Below are 18,368 nucleotides of genomic sequence, written 5' to 3' on the forward strand. Positions count from 1 at the left end.
TCTCTTGTAGTGAAGACCTCCTCATTCTCTACAGCTCCCTGAAAGGACATTGTAGAGAGGTTGGTGCTGGTCTCTTCTCACAGGTAAATAGCTATAGAACAAGAGGGAACGGCTTTAAACTGCAACAGGGGAGGTTCAGACTGGACATTAGGAAAAACTTTTTCACAGAAAGAGTGGTCGGAGAGTGGAACAGGCTGCCCAGGGAGGGGCTGGAGTCCCCATCCCTGGACGTGTTTAAGGGCCGTGTGAACGAGATGTTGGGAGATGTGGTGTAGGGGAGAACTTTGTAGAGTAGGGCTGAGGGTTGGACTCGCTGATCCCAAGTGGCTTTTCCAACCTGAATGATTCTGTGAAAACTGGCCATGCTTCTTTCTCTGTTGAGCTGAGTCTTTCAAGTCAACAGGCATACTAAGCTGCTTCCCTCTGTTTTACGGGTTTGCTTCTCCTGTTCTTCATATATTTCCAGTGTAGTGTGTGTGTTCAGAACCATTACTTTGTTTCTGTAGTTGCATAAAATGGCATAAGAAGGCATGCCCTCAAAATATATAGCTATTAAATTATGCAAAATTTTTTTCTAGTAGATTATATCTGTGTCTTGTAACTGTAGTGGACCTGATGATTTCTTGAGCTGAAGGAAATCACCTCTCTGCACTTTAGCTCTATTTAATCATATTCAGATGTTCTTCTGACGCACACGGATTAATTTAAGATTGTGACATTGAACTTTTGACCATCTATCTTTCAGATTATCAGATAATAGTTGTTCAAAATCTGGACACTGGAGTATGTGCTCTTCTGTACAGTCTGAAATATTGTCATTATTTTTCTCTATATATAACAAATGGCAGATGTCAAATATGCACATGCACCTAGGTTTCCTATTAATTCCTACAGTATTTAATTTCTTACTTGAATTATGATTTATGTGATGATTAGTGTAATTCTTCCTGAGGCAGGAAAAAAAAAAAAATTGATCAATTGTTTTTTTGCTTGTTTGTTGTTTGTGGCTTTTTTTCCCCCCTCTTTTTTCTCATCTGGACATTCCAGCTTTAAGATGTTCCAAGCTTTTGTTTTGGAAAGGCTGCAGGACATTCCAGGAAGTTTCTGCAGCTCTGCTGAAGTAAGATACCTGGGGTGGGACCATGCTGCCAATGATCACCTTGGGCTACTCACCCTACAGACAGGCTACTTGTGCACAGCTATTGCTGCATTGGTGTTTTATGTGTTTGAAAGGTGGTAGAGCTTTGGTTAATTGAGGTCAAAACTCCTGTTCTGGCACTGTTTTAACAGAGATGGTAAAGAGGAACTGCCGGGGGGGTTAACAAAGCAAACAGTAAGCATGGTTTCAATTAAAGGAAAGCTGGCTTCACTTTTCTGAGGCAGGATATTTCTTATCTTGTTGGGAGCATTTTCTAGGAGCTGTGTATAAGAAATTACAAAAGGTAAGCAAAAAACTAGGACTTCCCATTAATTTTATATGAAACAGAAAAATTTCTATGAGATTTTGCTGACTTTAGGTGATAGTTATTTATCAGCAGCAAAATCTTGTTTACTGCTGGAAACCTTTGCTTCACACAATGACCTGGCCACCCACTCACCATCTGCTAAACATGATGCTCTTAAATCTAAAAAAAAAAAAAAAAAGAATATGAAGTTTTATAGAGAAAGTATTTTGGGTTTTGAATGTATTTAAGTGATAGTTCAACTGATGGTTCCCCAGGTCCTTTTCTGCACTGCTGTTATCTAGCCAGCCTACCCCTAACCTGTGGCAGTACATGAGGTTATGTCTTAAATTCAGCATTTTGCATTTGACTTTCCTGAAGTGTGTGATGCTCATCAGCTCATTTCTTCTGTTTGTCAAGGCCCCTCTGAACAGTAGCTCTGATCTACAGTTATCAACCATCCCTCCAATTTGGTGTCATCCGCAAACATGCTGACAGTGCACTCTGCCCCGCTGTCCAGGCTGTTGAAGGTATTTGATAGCGTCAATCCCAGCCTATCCCTGGGTTTGGGACAGATGGCTGTTTGAAGTGCGCTAACGCTTCATGCAAATGGTGTGAGTGATGAGTCTACATCACCGTGGGAGACTGCAGGTGGTTTGTGCACACAGGAGGATGTGAGCGTGTGTGATTCAACAGTTTCCTGCCTGGCTCATTGCTCAGTCTCGGCACTGGTGACCAACTTGGGTGAGGGATGTGTCTTGTCTTTAGGACTCTCAGCTTGCAATAGCTGGATGATATGTATGGTTGTGCTGGTGGGCTGCCCAGAAGTCCTGCAATAACCTGTGTGTGGCTGCGGAGATCTGCTGATATGACCCTGCTCTGGGTCCAACGTCCCAGCCCCTCGTCACAAGCAGCCCCTGATGGTTCTAGGACTTTTGGGGCTCCTTCTTTCTCTTTTTATTGCCAGATGCCTTGTATTTTCAGGGCCCAAAAGATAAAGGTGTATTGCTGAATGTGGCCTAAAAGGATTTTATCTAAGCCTGCTAACTTTGCTAGCTTCATCAAACACTGTGAAGTGTTGAACAAGAATTTAAACACCAGATTTGACACTGGCAACATGAGCATTAGTAACATGGCAGGTCTCTTAACTCTGTTCTGAAAAGAAGAAACCCATCATTGAAGTTATGAAAAAGTAAGTTGGGAGCAAGCAGCATCTGGCAAAATGTCTACAAATTTTATTTTGTTTTCTATATAGCCCTGTAACATGTATCGTGATCTCCCAATATCTGTCCTCATAGTTTGGAACCTTGTTAGTGAAGCTCTCCTTGGCAATTGCCTCAGTTTCATGGTGGATTATTTCTTACACTTTAACTGTGATTTGTACCTTAATTCTTGTACAGTCCAAGTGATTAAGGAAGCAAATCCTACAGAGACTGTGAAAAGCTTTTATCTTGGTTGAAGGAATTGGATCATGATCTACTCTACCAAGTTCCTTTCTTGAGTCTGTAATTTTCTGTGGCCTTTCCACTATTCCACTAGATTACTGGGGGTAATAGTTAATGACAGGTATAACGTAAAACTTGACTGATGGAAAATACCTACTGTTAAGCATCCCATTTTGGGCTTATAAAAGTGGGTGTCAAATGTTATTTCATAAGACTATGAACTGAATCTTATTAGCACAAGAATGTACAGAATGACCCCAAATCATTGCAGTGCCATAGAGGCTGGTCGCTGAGTTTGCTATAACGCAATGAAAATGCAAAGTAACAAGAACATATTCCATTGTAGCAGAAGGAAAAATGAGCTTTACAGAGAGCATAGTAATTGCTGTGTCTGACATCTGACATAAATATTTTTGTGCGTGATGTGGTGAAGTTGAAAGCAACTGCATTTCCAAGTGTGACCACCGATTTTTCTTTGAGGTCGATATATACATAGTTACAAAGGGCACAGTTTTAGAAAATTTGGGCGTGATCTTTTGGAAACCACTTTGTCACAATCATCTTGCATGTGACAGTGGTCTTAAAATGAAGCCTATTTTGTTGCAAAAGTCTTGTTCACAATCAGATATTGAATTAGTAGCCACGTTTGAAAAACGTTTTTAAAATCCTGCTTTCTTATTGCTCAGATAGGGTATGTCCAAGTTCACAGGAATAATGCAGGGATTAATTTATTAAAGGCTGTAAAATAATTTCAGATCTTATGCAAGCTTCTATACAAGTATGAAATCTTAGAAAATTTTGTGCTTGATCTTAGATTTGTTTGAAGTTAGTGGTGAATTTCCCATTGATTTCATTAGCACGGCATGAGGCTCCTGGGACAAAAGTCTCAGATCCATGGAGTGTATTTTGGTCTATTTTTGAACTTGTGCTTGCATGAAGAGTGTAATGAGTGCAGGCGTCTCTCATGAGTCAGAGGAGAGAATTCTCTAATGGGTATAGTTATAATAAATTTAGCCACAATTCTTCACTGATAATTAGAACTAAGGCGGGGAGGAAATGATGGCCACCTTGTCAGAGGCATTATGATTCCTGACCTCCTCCAATAAGCTTGAAGTCCTATGCTAAGAATATAAATATTTTTAACATAACCGGGATAATGTAGTGATTTCTGTCTGATTTGTTTATTTTCTAATGAATGTGATAACATCTGCTGCAACTAGCTCTGACAGTAGGGAGTTGTGTTTATTGAAAGCTGATGCGTTCTGTTCTGTTCAGTGTATTGTTTTATTTATGTTGGGTTTTTTAATTGGTTCTGCTAAATCTACTTAGATTAGATTATAAGGTGACTATATACTTAAAATGTATTTGTATATTTGATTAAAGATGACCATCTTGATTTTACAGGTAGTACTGCTATGACCAGGCTAAACCTGAGTAATCTGTGCTGCAAAAAGCTTCATGGTTTGCCAAGAAGTAGCTTTCAATTATTAAACTCAGTGTCTGTAATGATCTCACACTGCAGTCAGGCAGCACTGTTGGTGCCTCTGGTACACGCAGTGAAGGATCCACATTATGATCAGCTCTGCTCTGGCAAGAGCTCTTGGAGAGCAAAGAGTCCTCAGCTTGAAGGAAGTCCTTGTGCTCTGTGGGTTTGTCTGTTGTGTGGAAGATCTCTGTGACTCTGCCAGAATGTCTGGCACAAATTAGTTCCTGAGATGAAGGTGGCCCTGCAAACTTATGGGATGCTCACCGACTGCGGAATCAGAGTCACCAGATTTATTTATGGAAGATTTCTGGGCTCCAATGTGCTGATTTATTGTCCAATATGGGACTGATGCAGGAGAGGCCAGACCTCTGGTACTACTCTTCTGCTCTGTAACATATTTGGAAAGTTTTTTCTGTGCTTGGAGATCAGCAGCTTTGGTACAGGTAGCCAGGAATGTAAAGGCCAAACCACAAAGCTATTTAGACACTCAGCTCCTTGGTATCTTTGAACTGATAACTGTTTGGTGTCTTGTTTTCTGAGCGGTGGGGTGGGCTTGCTTTGGTTTGGGTTTTTTTTTGAGTTTGGGGTTTTTTTTGCTTCACATATATTCAAGTTTCTAAACTGGCCCTTGGTCACTTCTGTAGGTCAGATTGGATGCATATTCCAGCTAAGTGGGGTATATACCCATCCTGTTTCCACTCCATCTGATGAGGGGTTTTTGCTACAAGCTCTGTTCCAATCAAGGTCATCAAATTGCCTGTCTCCTTCGTTCCTATGAATTGTGGGAAGCCCTTTAGTAAGAAATGTTAAGTTAGAGTTCCCACACACCACCAGGACTATTACTATCCATTGCAAAAGGGCACACAGCATTAGCCAGTGATTGGGCCCGATTTGATTTGGCCTTTATTAACTTCATTCTTGGTTCCTAGCAGACTACCTTGCTTCTCTGTCAATTAGTATTCCATGTAGCCTAAAAAATTTTATATGTATTAAAACTTACAGTGTTTCCTATTGATTCCCCTTAATATTGATTTTACATCTTTCTTTCCCTCTTTGCTGGACGTGATCCCTCTAATGGTCAAGAAGATGCATGTTTCTAGAATTGCTTTAGAGGACTTCCATTGGAGGATATTTTAAATAGAGAGTAAAGTGTCCTGAGATTACAGAAATGAGTATCTCATGAGAAAAACAGCCAAAGTAAAAGGGATTTCTTAGAGTATGGCCTGTTGACTTTAATAGGAATTGTGTTGTGTGATGGCATGGATGTAGTTTTGATTGAAAATTCTGAGGTAAGTTATTTTACATATATTATAGCTACTGTATCAAAATGATGCAATCAGAATTCATTTAAATGAAACTAATAAATCTGTCCAGCCACGGTGATTTTTTAATATTTTTTTTTTTTAAATTACTGTGGTAGAATGTAAAATCCTGCACCTTGGCTTTAGAGCTTACAGAGCTGGTTCCCACCAGTATATTCTCTCAGTGAACGAATGAGTCTTAATGGGCACACATACCTACCCAGGAAAAATCTGTTTATGTGAAGCATCTGCTTTACATTGAAACATCGGCTTTCCAAGAATCTTTCAAGCTGTGTTGTGAGGCATGAAGAGGTCAAATGACTTACCCAAGTCTTGCAAAATGCCAGCTGAAATTAGGATCTAATGTGCTTCTGACTTGATTCAGGTTTTTACTCAAGCCACTAGAACACAAAGCTGCTTAGCCAGGCTGGGAGGGAACCCTGGTGCGGTCGGCTTAGCGCTTACAGATTGCAGTTGAAAATGCTGAGGGATTCACTTGTGTTTTTGCATCCCACATGAAAGCATAGTTCATTTTGAGATGGGCAGAAAGATGTTTCTTGTTCTTAACAAACAATCCTTGTAAAATGCTAATTAAATAATAAGTATAATAGGAAAATTGTTAATTGCTTAGTTGTATGTCATATTATCTATAGAAGCTTTTAATTATAAAGTAGAGTTGTTACATGAAGCCTGTAATGACAAGAGGAAAGTGGGTATGAATTTACTGTTTCCCAGCTGGATTCTCTTTTTTTGCCTTTCACATAAAGCAGCCTGGCCTGAGTAGAACGTGCTGCTTCCTCTCACGGGGAAGTAGGAGCTTTAGAGGAGCGACAAGGTCCCCTCCAGGCACTGGAGCAGTGCAGGGAGATGAGAGGATTTCCCCAGGCTTCAGCTGCCGTGCTCTGGGTTTATTCAGGAGTAGAATGAGAAGTTTCTATGCAAGAAGAAAAATGGTGTCACTGAACAACTTATGAACATAAATCCTCAATGACAGGCTGAGTGTCAGGCTTGAGTTTTCAGCAGGAAAAAGGTGCATTAGCCTTGCTAATATTTAAGATTAAGGGCAGGAGGGGAGTAGCATTATAAAAGAACTACTTTTCCTTGGAGTCCTCCATTTTACTACATTTTTCTGCTAAGGATATTACCTTAGCTTTCCTCTGGAAATTGGCCAGTGAACCTTGTGAAAGTTTTATGGAGGCTTATTACTGCCTAATTCACCTTTCAAAATGAAAGTGAGATTTTTGGTTTTTTTCAATTGCTTTCCAGAACTTTGTCCTTGCTTGCTTCATTTGAGAACCAAAGTTTAGACCAAATATTATAGTGTCTGAAACGGTTAAGCCTTCCTGATTTGTCATTAAATTGATACTTATACTTGATCCTTAAATAGATGGTGATTTTGCCATATAGAAGAAAAAGGCTACTTTTGGAATAGTATGCTAAAATATCACACAGAAGTGCTGAAAACCTTCTTTTCTGTGATTTCTAATTCAGAAATTTTATCTTCTATCAACATATAATTGAACATGCTGTCAGATGTGTCCAGAGAGTGACTTATAGTCAGCATGACAATAAAAATACCCATTAAATATCAAAAGATAAAAAAATCTTTTGAAACATTTTTAATATTTTTGATTTCTTTTTTGTTCTTTTGTGTAAGTGAAATCGTCTCAATTTTTTTAACTCTCTAGAAAAACATTTTATGGTGCTCTAAGACTTAGGAAGTTGCTTTTTTACCCATGAAGTAAATTGTTTTGCTATGCTTCACTACTGAACATTAATTAAAGATGAGTAGATCCTGGATTGGTTTCCCTTGGACTGATACATAACTGACTGGGTTCAACTTCATTGCTAAAGTGCTGGTAAAGTTCTACGAAAAATGATATCTGAAATAAATCTTATGGTACTCCGCTTCAAAAAATTAGCAAAAAACCCCCAAAATTGATTTATCCTTTTGATGTTTTTATATTCTTAAAAATGCTGCTGTACTTTAATGTAAGTATAGAATTTCCTAGGTACTTTTTCAGTGGAATTAATTTTACATCTACCTCCATTATTTTAATCTGTTAGGAAAAACTGTTTTCCCTATCTGAGGAATTATATTCACACACCAGAGTGTGCCCAGGGTATGAAAGCATCTGCTTGATTAGCAGTGTGATAATCTTCACATGCCATTTTCTTTGCATGAAGTACTGGAAAGGAAAAGATGTCTCTTAGCTGTGGACTTCTGGAGAAGAGTTGTTGCACGCTAGCATGGCACCTAAAAGTAAAATTGCAACATCACAGAGTCAGGTTTGAACGTGGCACTTTCCAGATTGCAAATGCAGATATAACGTGCCTGAAGAAGTGGGTCAAAATAAATGATATGCAGTTGCCATTATCACACCTAACTTCTGCATAGCCTTGTTACTGCTCGCTTGAGGATACATAATACAGAATTCACCCACTGTTATGTGAGTTTATGTAGTGCTGTGTTCATAGGAGTACTTCATCTTAAATTGTTAAATTTGGCAGGGGCTAATCTGATTATGTGCTCATTTTCTTCCTTTTACAGACAGGTGTAGACAAAAGCCAAAATATTCAAGCTTCATCCAAGTTTGGATGCCCAATTTAAAATTATAGGCAGTGGTTTTGCAAAATATATATTTGTTCTTAGTCCTCAAGTGGGAGCGGGGGGAGGGAGGGGAGGGGGGGCTAGAGTAGAAGAAATTCTTTAGAAGGCATGAGTTTGTTTTAGCCCTCAACTCAGGTGATCTGTGACATTCATGCAAAATAAGAAGAAAAAAATCCTGTGGAACAAACATGCAGTTTTCTATATGATCTTATCCAAGCATCTAAGATCAAATAATTCTTTAATAACGGTATTATGACATTTAAAAACCTGGGGCTATAATCCTGTCAGTAAGAACTGGCTTTGTGTGTAACTGCTACAAGTTACAGTTTTGCCCTGTGCTGTAGCATTGTCTCAGACAGTGCTGGAGCCTGGTAGATCCCAGACAGTTACCCATATTCTCTAGTATGGTGTTTTGGGGTTTTTTTTTGTTTGTTTGTTTTGTTTCACATTTATTCTTTTTTACTTTTCCCTTTTTCTCTGGAATCTGTCTGACCTGGAGGATTCATTCCAGTTTTTCCTCATGAGACAAAATTTTTTTCAGAGGTCATCAAATGAATCATCACAATCTGAAGTAATTTTATGCCATAGAGCTCTTGTGCAAAATTTTTTGATGTAAATGGGGTGCCAGATTATTTCAGGTGTTACTTCAGTTCAAATTGCAAAAATACTTTAATGAGTTACAGAAACAGCAAAGTAGAGAATTTGTAGTCTCACTAATAGAAAATGAAAAGTGTAATTCTGTAACCTACTAGCAGCCAGGTGTCTTCAAACTATTCTATTTCCAAAAGAAGCTATTTGGCTGTAGTGGCCTATTTTCTAGTTGCATGACTTTAAATAAATGCCTCTAGTGGCACAGCACTGGAGTGTCACAAATACTCCTCTGTTTTTGCAGTATAAATTTGAAAATAATTCCCTAGTTTTAGTTGTGGAATAAAAAGAAAATAATCAGTTTCAACTGTTTCCAATTCCAGAATTATTGGGCTTGCATTTACTAAATAGAGTCATTTAGATACAAGCACTGAAATGACAGGCTCTGCTGTTTTGCTTCAGACCTTCTATAGATGGCTGTTGTCGGGTTTTTTCCCAGGTGCACAGGCAGGATGGTATCAGTGAGGCAAAACAGTGATTTCTGTTTAATTCTGACAGTGGCAATGCCAAATGCATTGGCCCTGGGTGTTTCCTGTGCTAGTTCTTTTATGGGATATGTTGTTCTATTTTGAGATCTAGCACGGTGGAATTCCAGTATAGCTTTCTGATTACTCATCTATGTACTACAGAACTTGTCACGACCAAAAAATTGCAGTTTTCCCTTTTCTGTTATTCATAATAATTACTGCTCTTACTCATCCCTAGCTTACCTACAAGATTTAGTGCATATTGAGTGTGTAACTCATTTATCACAATGTTGTGATGAATTTACCCCATATTCCCCTATTTGTCTATGAAAAATTTTCTACTGCCAGAAATCATGCCAAAATTTGAAAATACTCAGGTAATTCTGAAAAACTACAAGACTTCCAGCCTGTTAGCTGGTTTTTCTCAGTGTGTTCACAAAGAATGGATAATAATGACCTTGCTAAATACAGTAGTAGACTTGGCATATTTGATTGCAGAACTGCGTGTGCATCACATGTTCTCTTTCACTAAGTTTAATAAATATTACACTTGATCATTGTTCGTAGCAGCCAGATGAAATGTTAGGTAGCTAACTAGGAATCTGCTATATGTATTTCATGAGTGCATTATCAGTTTTTAAAGATTTTTGGAGGGGGAGAAATATTGCTTCTGCACAGGTGCTTCATTCCATATTTGCACTAGTAAGTCAGTAGTCTGACTTTTCAAATGTGCTGATCTCATTGCAGGTTTGCTGGCATTTTTTCCCTATATGAAAGGATGGGATATTTTATGGCTACTTTACCTTCTTATGATCGTTCAGCTTATTTCTGCACCTGGGATGGAGTAACTTTGGGCACAAGTACAAACTGGGAGAGGAGTGGCTGGAGAGCAGCCCTGCAGAAAGAAGTCTGGGGGTGCTGGTTGGCAGCAGGCTCGATCTGAGCCAGCAGCGTGCCCTGGTAGCCGAGAGGGCAACCCGCATCCTGGGGTGCACCCAACACAGCATGTCCAGCACATCAGAAGAGGGGATTATCCTGCTCTATTCGGCATTGGTGCAGCCTCATCTGGAGCACCGTGTGCCACCCTGGGCCCCACCATTTAAGCAGGATGTGAAGGTCCTTGAATGCATCCAGAGGAGGGCAGTGAAGCTGGTACAAGGGCTGTTTGCTGGTTAGGGATATCAATTAAACTCAGACACCAGAGTGTAAAGAGCAGGTGTATTTTACTGGAAATAACTAAATAATGTAACAGAATAATACAGAAAACATACAGTAAGAAAAGAGAAAATAGTGCACTTAAACAAATGGGAAAATACAGAGTAATGCATCAAATCACTACTACGTGAGAGAGAGAATAGTGATTAAGAAAGATCCATCACCACTTGCATACGTCACCATCATCCAGCCCCCAGGCGCTGGGCAGCCCCAGTTACAGCGAGGGTTTGCAGAGCCTGTCCTGGCAGGTGGGAAATCCTACGCGGTGCCTCCACCCGTAGGTGAGGCTGCCAAAGTCGCTGTGAGCGGGCCCAGCCTTATATACCAGAGATCGACAGGCCAGAACAGCTGGCACCTTTGTTTTGCGCGGAAATATCTGGTTTCAATCTCCCATTAGATTCCCCCAGAGCCTGGCCAGGACTCAAGGGAGAAGCTCAGGGAGTTTCCCTGCTTATCTAATTGAATTATGTCCAAGGTCTCACATCAGGCCACAGTGACAGACTACGGTCTCCATGACCCTGTTATTTTATCCACACAGAAAGAAAGAGAAATATACATTCAAGATAGCTGCATCTTCCATACATATTTCACTAATGATTACACACTGAGTTAGCAGCTTCGACTCAGGGCCTGTTGTTCAGGGTTCAATACTTCCACCTTTTACGTCAGAATAGGTGGCTTGTTATAACTTAGTAAAGTACCTATTAGCACAAAGGTTATCAATTATAAAATATACAGGATTCATCTTATAGATCAACTCTGGCTTGGAAATATTCTCCAAGCCTTAGCACTTCAAGGGCTGGAAGGAATGTCCTATGAGAAGCAGCTAAGGACTTTGGGCATGTCTAGTTTGGAGAAAAGGAGGGTGAGAGGTGGCTTCATTGCTTTCTGCAGCTCCCTGTGGAGGGAGGAGGTGCTGAGCTCTTCTTCCTGGTATCGAGTTTTAGGATGCATGGGAATAGTTCAAAGCTGCACCAGGGGAGGTTTAGACTGGACATTAGGAAGCATTTGTTTATCGAGAGGGTGATCAGACACTGGAACAGGCTTCCTAGAGGTGTGGTTGATGCCCCAAGCCTTTCGAGGTTTAAGAGGCATTTGGACAATGCCTTTAACAACATGCTTTAACTTTTGGTCAGCCCTGAAGTTGGACAAGATGTGATCATTGTAGGTCCCTTCCAGCTGATATAGTCTATTTTCACACTTGGAGTATGTTACAGTGTCTAGAATTAAACTTAACTTTTCCAGTGATTCTAAAATATGCTCCTACCTGCAACATCTCAGATTAGCCCCATTACTGAACTGAATAAGGATTATTGGGGTGTGCAATGTAATCTGCATGGTACTGTGAGTTGTATCTTGTACTGCATTTGGGACTTGTGTCCTGGTTTAAGGACACAAGTTGAAATTAGCTGTAACAGATGATGACCACTGCTGACTTTAGAGTTAATGTGACACCTTCTACCAGTATGGGTAGTGGCATGCATTCACCTCACCATCCTTTTCCATCAACTGGAAAGTGAGTATATTCCTTTACAACATCACCACCTTGCTTTCAAGGCAGGCTTTCAGTTTCCACCTGTGAGCAGTGCTCTGTGGCATACTGAGTTTAGAAAATGGCAAATAAGTTTTCAGTGTTTTAAAATCACTGCTCAGAAATTTGTGACAATAAAGGTAAGAGACTGGAGAAGTTTGGGAGCTAAGTGTAAATCTGCCAGCAGTGATCACTGGGAAGGTGCACTGGCTGGCCTGAAATGCCACCCATTACTCTTACTAAAAAATTTAGTATATGATGGTATGTGACAACTGATGTATCACTGAAAGGAAATGCTAATCGACATTTAGCAAACCTCTGCAAGCTAGAATAAAGCCTTATGTACAGAAACAATTTTAAAAATAGATTTCTAAATTAATGTGAGAGTACACACTTTGAATAAATTTCTGCTTGTATTGTGTACTTAATGCACAATGGCATGCCAAGTTTGTCAAGAGACAACTCATTTTGGGCTTTCTTGTTTATAAACATGACTTCCCTTCTGAAGCCATGTCGTTAAGACTGGACTTTAACACTGAATCAAACTGCAAAAGATTCAGGAAGAGAACGTATTAGGAGAGAGCTCTCACAACTTTGCCTAAAATAGTTTTTTGATGTTTAGCAATAACTTATTTCTAAGGTCTGTTATTTCAGGACTCTTGAGCAAATCTCATCTCTAGCAGGAAATGAGTTTTTCTGGGTTTTTTACTTACTTTTCTCACGAGTGATTTATATGTGTCTATATGTTACTACTGAAGCAATACTGCCCAGTATCACAAGATGGGTACAGATGTCTGCAGAATTTTTCTTTCACCTATTTCAGATCTTTTCATAATATAATTTTGGACAGACCTGAGATGTTTCAGTGTTTCAGTTGTACCATTTTCCTTGCTGGAAAAGATAATGCAGAGTGTTCTTCTTTCTGGCATCAGTCCCTTTTACCTTGCTAATGCTGCTGTAGCTAAACACTAAGAATTGGAACTGCTGGATGGATGGCCCTCCTAACTATTTTATTAATCTGTGGGAGGCCTATTTTACTTATAAACTGCCCTGCCACATCCCTATGCCTAGTCTCCTTTAAGCCTGGCATTTAGGTCCAATTGTTTGAAACAATCTCTTGTTGTAGCTGGTTGGGGTGAAATGGAGCTATCTGTCAATTTGAAAAGGTCACTGGCTGTGTCAGAATGACAGTGATTCCAAATTATCCATTAATCTCCCAATTTAAAATTGTCATCCTTCTTATTACAGCCAGCCAGCCACACAGGCTAAAATAGACCTCTTCCCTTACACCCATGACCAAGCAGCTTTTTTATTAGTTGGTAGATAAAACTGGCAGTGCGCTCCAACATTAAATATTCATTGACTGCTCTCTAAAAAGAAATGGTTGCTAACAAGTTGAGAATATATGAGAAAACAGCCAAAGAAATTACAATTGATTTTTCTTGTCTTATCACCTAAGGTTTGGGCCATATGACTAACGTAACACATTTAGCATATTCCTATATTGGTTTGAGTCAAAGGGTAATAAATGCAAGGGCTTCCTTGGTCCCTTTTATATTTCTGTGTTGTCTTGATATTGTTGACCCACAAAGTATCTTAAATAGAGGCTAAATTGGGCTATAGAAAGTGTAATTCACTATGGAAAATAAGATTTAATACTTTTTGCATTGTCAGAGGAATGTCTCTGGAAGATGGAAAAAGTTTCAGACAAGAAGTTGAGGCCTAAGAGCAGTTTAGTTTCCTTAGACAATATAAAAGTGTGGTGCTGCTGAGGTTGAAGACAGTGCGGGTGAGCTGTGTGCCATCTGCTGCTCCAGAGGGCAAGGAAGGGCTTTGTCTCTGTTTTTCCATGTACGTTATCTATCACCTGAGTCCCACTTCCACTGTTGGTTCTGTTTGAAATACAGTGATTGTAACTTGAGGGCTTTACTGAGTGGTTGAATGACTTGGGAACAAGGCAGTGCCCCCTTTGAATGGAAGTTTAAGCATCTCTCCTGGCACTGAAATTCCAGACAACTTTTGGAGGCTTCTTGATGAGGTGTCAGTATGATGTGGTGTCCATTTATACAGTAAAAGGCATAAGCCAGGGAAGCATAAAGAAAAGAAATTCAAGGCATGTGAAAAGCCAGAAGGCACATCATCATTTCTTATTCTGAGGAGCAAAAAGAGTTTGCATGAACACTGATACAGAGGCAAAACTGTTAGATTGCAAATGACGATGGAGTTACTAGCCTCATCTCAAGCCTTGTTTATGCAAAACGTTTATATAAAAAACTGATTAAAATCTTTTAGTTCTATAAGATGTTTTTTTAAAAAATGCTGCTCTATTTGACAAATCCTTTGTTGTATTTAGTCAATGTTATAACAGCCCGAATACTCTGCTGATGGACAATGCATATTTATCTAATACATTTCCTATTATTCAGCTGTCTCTAATCGCGATGCAATTGTGAGTCAGTGCTAAATGAAATGGAAAATAATCATAACATTGTAGCCAGAAAGAAGTGCAAGTAAAGGATATGACTGTCAATCTTGAAATCTGTTGAATACTCTCACATTCAAGAATATTTTTTTTTTCCCTTCGGAGTATGACTTTTACTGAAGCCAATCTGCTGAGATTTTTAGAATGTGCTGATTATTTGCTTGTATGTTTTAGTTTATTACAGATTGGACTTTTGAATGTGTCCAGAGCCAAAGAGTGGCCACAGATGACTCTAGAGCTTTTTTACTTCTTTGCAATGGCCATATTGTATTCATTCATGGCAGCCAACATGGCAAGTGTTTCCTATGTACAAATAACTATTGTACCCCAAGGAAGGGACTGGTAAGAATTTCATTCGGGTTTATCAAATAAAGGATTAGGATATTTTGGAGCCAGCCAGAGAAACGCAAGCTACATAGGTTGACTACAGCTTTACCGGTTAAACTTTCTCTTCCAGCGAGCGCTTGGCTTGTGTGCAGGGGCCAGCTCTGCTCACCTCTCCTCTGACTGCTCTTGTATGCAGTTTGGGATCTAGGAAAGCAGGATGTCTGCTATGTCATGTATTTTGTCTTCTTTCAGTTCATTGCAGAGATATTTGACTTCTGGGAGACAATGTGTATGTACTTTTTACTCCAGATTTTTTCCCCCTCTGTCTTTTGCAAGTTTAATTACTCATTAAAAGGCACAGAGATCCACATACTGGCACAGAGTTCTGATGAAACACCTAATGCCTTTCAGCATTTGATTTATGGACACAGCTTGTTACACAGGGGCTTGTGTCAAAACAGGCCAGAGATAAGCTTACATTTATCTATAGAAGTTAAGGGATAATTATGTAAAAGCATTACATTTTAAAGGAAACAAAGACAGACCTGTGGGAAGTGCATTTTCACAGCATGTATTAGAAAAGCCCAATCAACCTCCTTGTGGGAGGACAATTAACAGAATTAAAAGTTGGAATTTTAATTATCATACAAATTAGAGGGAAATTAATCAGCTCGTATTTTATGACTTGACTTGGCTTTGAGCATTGCCGCTTGAATTTTATAGCAAAACTGATTAATTGAGACACTATATGAAAGCATAAAATCCTGACTTAGGTAGCATTTTAATGTCTTGCTCACTTTCCATCTGCTACCTCCAATATGGGAAATGGCAAAAATGAGACGATGCAGAAGCAAAACCTTTGTTTACCCCAGCAGTAGCCTCCAAAACCATGCCTTGAGATTTCTCTGCATATGCTGAAAGTTGCTTTTTCTATAGCTCCTATTTTTACCTCTGAATACACAACATGTTGTTTTATATAACTAGTGCCCTGGTACGAGCCAGATTGAAGAGTTAAAGATTTTCACTGACTGACTGAAGCATCATTTCAGTATGAGTCAAAATCCAGCTTTTTTTTGTTTGTGGGTTTGTTGTTTGGGTTTTTTTTCCTACAAAGCTGGACAAAAAGTTTTGAAGAAGCACCCTAAATAGCTTTGAGAGGAAACAGATTAAATGTTGTGCTATGAGGCCTACGTTATGGATCACCAGGAGCGAGTAGCTTTATGTGAGATCTGAAGACATCTATAAGCTTGTGTGTGGCCTTCGGAACTGCTACCCTGGACTCAGCAATGCCTTATCTTGGCGGGTATTTGAACTGTCTTTTGGATTGTGCTAATCAGAACTTGAAAGCATTTAGAGCAGTGTGATGTGGTGCTATGGGAGTATGGCAAGTTTCGGTTCAGCTGCTGAAAATGTGGTTTTGATAAAATAATTACTCTTTTTGTGGGTTTTTTCACTCAAATGAAGTATATTGGGGTTTGGTTCCAGACACTCATTAGAGGTCCAGAAGGTTGAGTGCTCCTTTTCTGGAAAATGGGAGATCTAGATTCAGACTCCCTACATAGAAAAATGTGCTGAATTTGGTGTTTACAGTTTGTTTCTCTTTGTTTCTCTTCCCTCCTCTCTCTCTGGTAAATGTCTGTTGGCTTGGTTCTGATAATCCTGAAGGACAGTCTTGACATATTTGACACTGAAAATCAGAGGACTAAAGCTAAGCTCAGTCTAGGATAAAATGAAACCAAACACTTTGCACTGCTGAGTTTAAGTTGTAAAAACAAAATTCAAATAACAAAGTCTTAGAAAAACCAAATCTGTCCTTCAGTCAGAACATAAGGCACAAACAGATTGCTGAAATAAACTAGACCACAATTTTATAGGGTCTCAAGTTAAAAGAGGGAGCTTAATTATGATGCTGGATTTAGTTCAGAGCTCAAGTAATGATCTAGGAAGCTGAAGAGAAGTACTGGAAATGACTGTGTGCTAATGAGGACCCTAGTAGCAGCTTTCTGTGCTGGTTAATTTGCAATCTATGTGGAGATCTGTTGGCAAGTCTATAAAACGAGGTGTTTCAAAAGTAATCACCACTTCAAAGTCTAGAGATACAGCCTTAGGAAGCAGAAGCATGTTGACTGTTAAATTTCCATTTTGAACATTGTTTGGAAAGTCGATGTTGCTTCCTACCTGCTGAACTGAAGAAAGCATAATGTACTCCACGATGAAATGCTAAACTCCAGATCTATTTCAAAAGACAGTAAACAACAGAGTCTGTTTTTTTTGGCAACTGTGCCAAAAATATGCCCACTAAAACAATGTTGTTCTTTTAGAAACACTCACCTGCTCATGGATGTTCAGCTTAATTGCAAAAGTTCAGTCCATTTGCCAAAAGGCTAAGGTCAAAGCCTCCTGTTTTCTGCTCTGGACATGCTGTCCTTTACTGGATTAAGACAGGTTAGATCTGGACATGATATAATGTGTGTTTTTAGGGTAAATACTTTGGCCACCTACACAGGTGTGCAGAACCTCCTAAAGAACTCTTAACAGTATGTCTGTGGAATAAAGTGGTGAAAGAACCAATGGCAAGAGTGTTGTGTTCTGTTTTCTACAGAATTCCAGTTTGTTTTTGAATGGGAAAATATCTTAGGTAGGCCAAATGTGCTACTTCAAGCTCCACTGAGCAAAGATGAGCCATCTCTGCTCTTTTCGCTCTCATAAAGTAAGACTCTCAAGGAATGGATTCTACAAGGCTGCAGTGTTTGATGTGGGACAGGAGAAAGTCAGCGAGCTGGTAAAGGTCCAAGGATTTACTGCAGAGCAAGTACTATGCAAATCAAAGTAATTACTTCATAGAATTGTCAGGTGACCTGAATGGATGTGACCATCAGGACGTGTACAATGTCACTGTTTCACTTACATGTCAGTTTACTTTGAGTTAGGTTGAAAACAAAATGTTCTTTTGTCAAAATTACAAGTGCAACTGAATTACTGTGTCTTTTCCAGACACCTTGATTTTAAAGCTCAGCCGAAGAAGTTGAATAAGGTCCTGCAAGGTCTGAATACAACCTCAGCAAAGGCTTGTAGATGTAGAATAGAACAGTTCCAGTTGGAAGGGATCTTCCACGACCATCTAGTCCAGCTGCCTCACCACATGTGACACAGTGGAGTGCTGCACAGAGATCCACAGCTTCTGAACAGGTTAGTGTACAGTGCCCAAAGCAAGCCCACTAGCTCTGCCTAGAGAGCCTAAGAATTGTGAGCTCAGAGGGGACCAGTTCTCTGGACGTGTCCCTCAGGGCTCAGTGCTGTTGCATTGATACTCAGGAGAGGTGCTTTGCCTGGCAGTGACCAAGGAGTCCTGCTCTATGCAGCACACCTGACTCAAAATAATCTCTCTGGTCTGAATAGTACAGGTAACAGGT

This window comes from Athene noctua, chromosome 8 (assembly GCF_965140245.1).
Source record: "Athene noctua chromosome 8, bAthNoc1.hap1.1, whole genome shotgun sequence".
Lineage (NCBI taxonomy): Eukaryota > Metazoa > Chordata > Aves > Strigiformes > Strigidae > Athene > Athene noctua.